The sequence below is a fragment of the Pocillopora damicornis genome, chromosome 10, assembly GCF_964200805.1.
Source record: "Pocillopora damicornis chromosome 10, jaPocDami1.2, whole genome shotgun sequence".
NCBI classification, from domain to species: domain Eukaryota; kingdom Metazoa; phylum Cnidaria; class Anthozoa; order Scleractinia; family Pocilloporidae; genus Pocillopora; species Pocillopora damicornis.
Genome location: NC_142679.1, coordinates 2,402,023 through 2,408,022, shown reverse-complemented (window position 1 = coordinate 2,408,022; position 6,000 = coordinate 2,402,023). Strand labels below are relative to the sequence as shown.

Below are 6,000 nucleotides of genomic sequence, written 5' to 3'. Positions count from 1 at the left end.
TTCGTGATCGGGACAATCAGAGAAAGCAGTTTAACAAGGACTATGTGGACAAGAAGTTCCATGCCAGAGATCGAAATGTGAAAGAAGGAGACAGTGTTCTGCTTGAGAAGAAGAAAGAAAATAAGCTGTCACCTTGCTATGAGAAGGAACCATATCAGGTGATATCTCGTTATGGGGACCAGGTGGTGTTGCGATCGCCTCAAGGTGTCCAGTACAAACGCAGCCTTCAGCATATTAAGTCCTTTAATACGCCAGATCCAGAAGAACAGGAAACGCCACAACAGGACGCTAAACCACGGACTGAACCTAAGTCATTTGAGACGCCACCTGTGGCAGAGGATCAAGTACCAATGGCTGAATCACCACCAGAAGATGTACCTTCTACTGTACCTACAGCTGAGCCGCATGTGAGAAGATCCGGCAGAGTTACGAGCCGTCCAAAGGCTCTGAGTGACTACGTTCTGTACTAAAACTAGTGACATTGGCATTTTCATATTACTGTTCGTTGTTATTACATGAGTGACATTGAAACGTTGTTTTATAAGCTGAACGGCCAAGGCTATGTTTATGTTTAGCGTGATTTTTGTCTTGAACATTTGGAATCGAATTGAACTTTTACGGTATCTAAACAAAGTGGAAGTTTGTTATGTTTCTGTCTTTCGAGGTCAACCATCTGAGCGAAGAAAGAGAGGGAATGTAGTATACTAGGACAGCGGTTGTCTATGTAAAAGTATACATCCGGGAAAGTGTGAGCGCGGGAAGATTATTAAAGAAACGTGTACTGTGTGTACTGTTGTTGTTCGCCTTCGTGGCTGCCTTTTGTGGCATACTTCTTCATTCTTAGACACTACAGTACTTTTTACATAAAAGATTCGGCAACTGACATGACTACCGACAAAACAAAACTTTCTCGAAGGCAGCTGCGAGAAAAGAATTATGGGGCACTCCCACCCTATTAAATAATTTCACATCGCTCACAATAGGCCACGGTTCAGTGATCTGGTACCGAAATAACGGCGTGAGGACGAGGTTAAGCGCGAAGGCGCTTTCATCGGAAACTGGACCCTGTGAGCAGGGTAACTGGGATACCTGGATGGTACTGGATCCTTGGAATCAAGTGTAGTGATACTACGGGTGTCGGACTAGTATACTGAAATAGTGCGCTCAAGTCTGACCAAGGGCATACACCTATTTCAAAACATAGGCATGCTATACATGCAAGAGTTACTTTTTTATAGGGTGGGTGGATTACTTGAAACATTGTGAGTGATGTCTACATTCTTAAAAAAGGAGAGAAGAATATTAATGTGGGAAAGAACGAAAATGTCAAATTACCTCACTCACAGGTATTCTGTGGTAGATTATGTGTGTTTTGCGAATAAATGTAACCAAAAATAAACTGTATTGGTGCCACGGATTCCTGGCCATGATACCTGTTAGTACAAAATGCAGACAGCAGACTGCAGACCGGATACAAAATATAGACTGTAGACTGCAGAGTGGGTACAAAATGCAGACTAAGAATCTGAAGAGTTTTTACGTCTGGTATATAATAACATGTCATCTTACAGCTTACCGAGCGTCACGCAATCGCTTTTCTGCGATCCGCCTTCCTGGCCCATTTCTTGATGAAAATCGATAGCAATATTATTTCAAGCATTCAATATAGTCTTCTTACTTTGCGCGCGAGTTGGTTGGTGTGATGTCTGTACAGAGTTTACCAACGTAATAAAAGTAGATGACGTGAATAACAGTGATGGTAAAGCAAGCTTAAAACGGCAGAAATCGCCAGAAAATACAACGGATACACAGGGTGTGAGTAAGTTTTATTAATTTTTACTAGAAAAATGTTCATATTTCGAAATATGTATCGTTGTAAATCGACCATACTTCGTTCTCTATGCTATTCCTTATAACGTGCAGTTCCTCTCGTAACTTAACACCGAGTCACACAACGCGTGACGCGTTCATGAATTAATCGTTGGCTTTTTCTCGAGACGTGAGCTTGGGCCACCTGTGACAAGACAATTGCGTAAACAATATTTAACATAATAACATTATACACACAAAAAAAACCGGGGTTTTGGATCACGTATTTATTAAAAAAGAATATCCATACAACTACAATGAAAACAAACATAAGATTCACCTTTCTGATCGCGAGATTAATACCATTCGTACTGTTATCGTAGCGAAGTTCCTTACCATCAAGTGAATCCAACATGTCGTCTTTCTTCACAAGCAGTTTCCATCATTAGAGTTTTGTTCTTCTGTCTCACGGTAGTAGTGTTGTTCAATAGATTGCACAGAGTATATGCAGTTTGGTTTCAGATTTCAGATTTTGCTTTTTACAACAAGTGAACGTTTTTCAACTAAGACATTGGCATACTTAGCATACAAGGCATTCAAGGCTTTCATGGCTTTCAAGCGTTCGCGACTCAATCCGTTCCAAAATTACGGCTCAATAACATCTTTCAGTGTGGATTAGCCGCGATTAATACGACTTGTATATGCGTCTGTAAGTATTTCGCGCGTTTGCGCCATAATGCTCCAGAAGATCGCAATCCAAATACGTTGAAATACAAAACAACTGACCAAAGAGTTTTATAGGCAAATCTCGTGATTCGTCATGTGACCCGGCCCTGTCTGTGCATGACAACGTCAATCATCATCAAGATAACACGCGTGATCAGCATGTGAACACCTCATTGGATCACAGTTAGTTGTCATGGTGTTGAGGGCCCAATGACCTCTGGGTACTATTGCGCAATTTTTCCATTTTGTGGCGGAGGAAAAAAAAAAAAAAAAAAAAAAGAAGACGACAAAAAAACAAAGGCATTTTATGACTGGGCTACCACAGGTATCCCAGTAAAAAGAGCAAAGTGCTGAGTGTTGAGAAAACGAGCGAAAATTTCTCAAATTTCAAAGTAATGAATAATGAAGCCATGAAGCAGATCAAAATTGCCTCTTCTGCCAAAATTACAAACAAGTGAGGGCAACTTTCCAATACCAAAAATATTTTAATGCTTGGACGTACCACTTATCAAACAATCCAGAGCTCTCGTGCCACACTTGTTTTGATGTCATTATTTAACCGAAGTTTTACTTCTTGCTGAATCGTAGCGAGAGCTTACTGTAGTTTGCGAAACGAAATCAAAACCTGTTGATTGTTAAATGAACTCAAACTCTGTAATTTTCGAAATGGTAATCTGTAATTTGCGAAATGGAAAATGTGTAGATCTGTAATTTGCATCAATAGAATTGCAGAAAACTTAAGGCCACCAACAATTAGGATGAATCGGTCAGTTCACTACCAGCGTGACCACATACATAACCTTACAAATAATAACAACTTGGGAAAGAACGAAAGGAAAATCTTCGCGGTGTACTTTGCAAAATATTCACTTGAACGTTTACGATGAATAATTCGAATGCGTGACACGACATTTTACTCGAACTAGAAATGTCACGCATTCCTCCTCAGCAGGAAAACATAGAAGCTACCCCATGCCATTGCCCTTATTTACAACAAAAATATTCAAAGATGGAATGAAATCAGAAAAATGTTTAGTTTAGGTTTCAAATGTTATTTATAGTTAATATTATGTTATATGCTAAGTTGTGTTTGCAATCTACGCTAGTGACGAACTGACCGATTTATCCTTCTGGCCGGTGGAGTTTACCTCATGGATTCTCGTCTGTCCATCCAAGCATCCAAAATTTTAGGAACTAGAAATTTGCCCTGACTTGTTTGTAATTTCTCTTCCAACAGCTCCAGCGGTCTTTACCAGAGGCAGCTGGTTGGATCTGCTTCATCGCTGCAGCTTTCTTGTATAAATCGAACAGTCCTGCTTTTTTCTTTCCTTTGCCGCCATCACTTAGCTGAATGCCTCTCTCGCACAGATAATTTTTCACTCTCCCACACTATTTTGGAGAAGTTTTCCTTCATTTTCACCACCACGGCACTTTACTCTTCATACCAAAGAGAACGACCTCGCACTTAGCCTCGTCCTTGTGCCGTAATTTCGGTACCAGATCACTAAACAACGAGAACTCCGAACGGCTCTACTGGGCATTAGAGTGGTTTAGCAAGAGGACGGGAACGTCATTACAGAACAGGAAAGCACGCGGAGAGTCTGGACACGACTCTCTTTCGACTTCCGGTGTTAGCGTTGCCGTTCTCCTCAACAAGTTCAGGACGTCATTACGCTGGTTTTCCCGTCGCGATCGTCGCGCCTGGGATTTGCGTAAATTTTGGCTCATAAACGAGATAATAATGTTTGGAATTATTTCAGAACTCATTTCCAGGATAACCTGGTCCCTTCCCTTGGTTTATTCGGTGTATTTTGGGAAAATTTATCGCTTCATCTATGCTAAATTCCCGAAAGGAAACACGATCGTTGGCAAGCGCCGGATCCAAGATTTTAGGACTCGGCACACTTGTTATTGAGCAAGGCTTAAAACAGCGAAAGGGGTGTTCTTTGATACATCTCTTTAATCCTGTTATGAAAACTCTAAGTTGGGACGCTTTTAATTTTATCGAGAATCAATTCATCAATAAATTAAAGTTGCTTCATGTTGAAGTTTATCAAAATGAAATATCACGACGCTTACCTACTGTATTATTCTGCGTGATTTTTTTGTTATTGTCGTTTTTACAGTGATTGAAAACTTTTCTGCGAATTGAAGCCAGATATGAAATAAAATTGAGAATAGCTCAGGTATGCACTTTTTTATGTTTGAAATTTTTGATCAGCGCCGATGAAAACTAAGACAAGAAAGTCATGTTCTCGCTTCGAAATAAAATGACAATCAACTTGATTTCGGCACGGCTTTTTAAATCGATTAATTTGATTCAGTCTTGAACGACTTCATTCGTTAAAAAAAACGGAAAAAAAAAACAGGAACGAAGTCTTATTCCTAAGTCTAACCGTTTCGTTGGTGACTAGTTTGAGTTAATTTCATTCTTTCTCGGATAAATAGGAACTCATCGTAAAAAACTCAGTCATTGGGTCGCTTGGTCTCTACATAATTTCGCCATAACTCCTGATAATTCCTTTCAAAATGCATTTCAACTCTAAGAAGGTTGTGCTAAATCACTTTTCAACACAACGCGACGGCATTCTCGACCCAGTTTCTTATCGACATTTTTGCTGCGCGCGCCGTTCTGATATGACCTTCCCGGAAAGCGTACTCCGAAATCCGTCAGAAGGAGGTCATCTCGGGTAGATCTCCGATTACGAAATCCGAGCTCACCCGATGTTGTCTTCGTGATGAAGGCCCTATTTAGCATATTAGACCCGCAAAACAGAGTAGAAACGAACACGTGCTTCGTTTTCGCTCATGACTTCGTATTAGCCGTAAGATATTTGCTTTTTTTTTCGTTGCTTACCTATATTACAGACTCCACAAAATTTTTGCGATGTCTCCTTTTAACGGATGGCCGATCACAACTACAACATAGTGACACAAGAAGTGAGTTCATTGTTTGAGAGAAAGTTGTCTGAAAGACAAGGTCTGGTGAAGGATGTCAGGTCAGCAGAGTTCATTCTTCGAGAGTATGAAACTGCTACCGTCACCAAATCTGCGAAAGAGCCCTTAAGCAGGAAGAGAAAAATAACCATTAGTTTAGCGTGTAGCATTACAAAATGATTCTCAGAACTTCCCATTAATTGTTTATTAAGATAATCGTCGAAGTGAAATATATCTAGTAGTAATTTTTATCTAAGTACTAGTCAGCTAAAAGAATTTTAAAACGTATTCAAAAGAAACTGTTTCTTGTAGTTCTTTCCCTAAGGTCTTTCCCTAAGTACGAATTGAAAATCCTCATCTAAATATTGTAAAAATATTATCGTAAAATATTTTCAATGATATCATGGCACAACGCAGATAGAGAACATGTAATAGGTGAGACAAGCCACGGATTATCCTTGTCTACAAAAGTAATATCGCCTGCTACATTATATTCATACTTAGCCTCCGTCCAATAGAGGTAATGTT

General features: G+C 39.8%; 1 long non-coding RNA gene across 1 annotated transcript; it reads right to left on the bottom strand.

The window, feature by feature from the left end:
• Positions 1–1,807: 1,807 nt before the first annotated feature.
• On the bottom strand, positions 1,808–2,576 carry LOC149038435 (uncharacterized). Its single transcript, XR_016180085.1, has 2 exons — positions 2,150–2,576; positions 1,808–2,014 (listed from the first exon to the last, which is right to left on the bottom strand). It is a non-coding gene; the product is annotated as an uncharacterized LOC149038435 (long non-coding RNA).
• Positions 2,577–6,000: the final 3,424 nt, after the last annotated feature.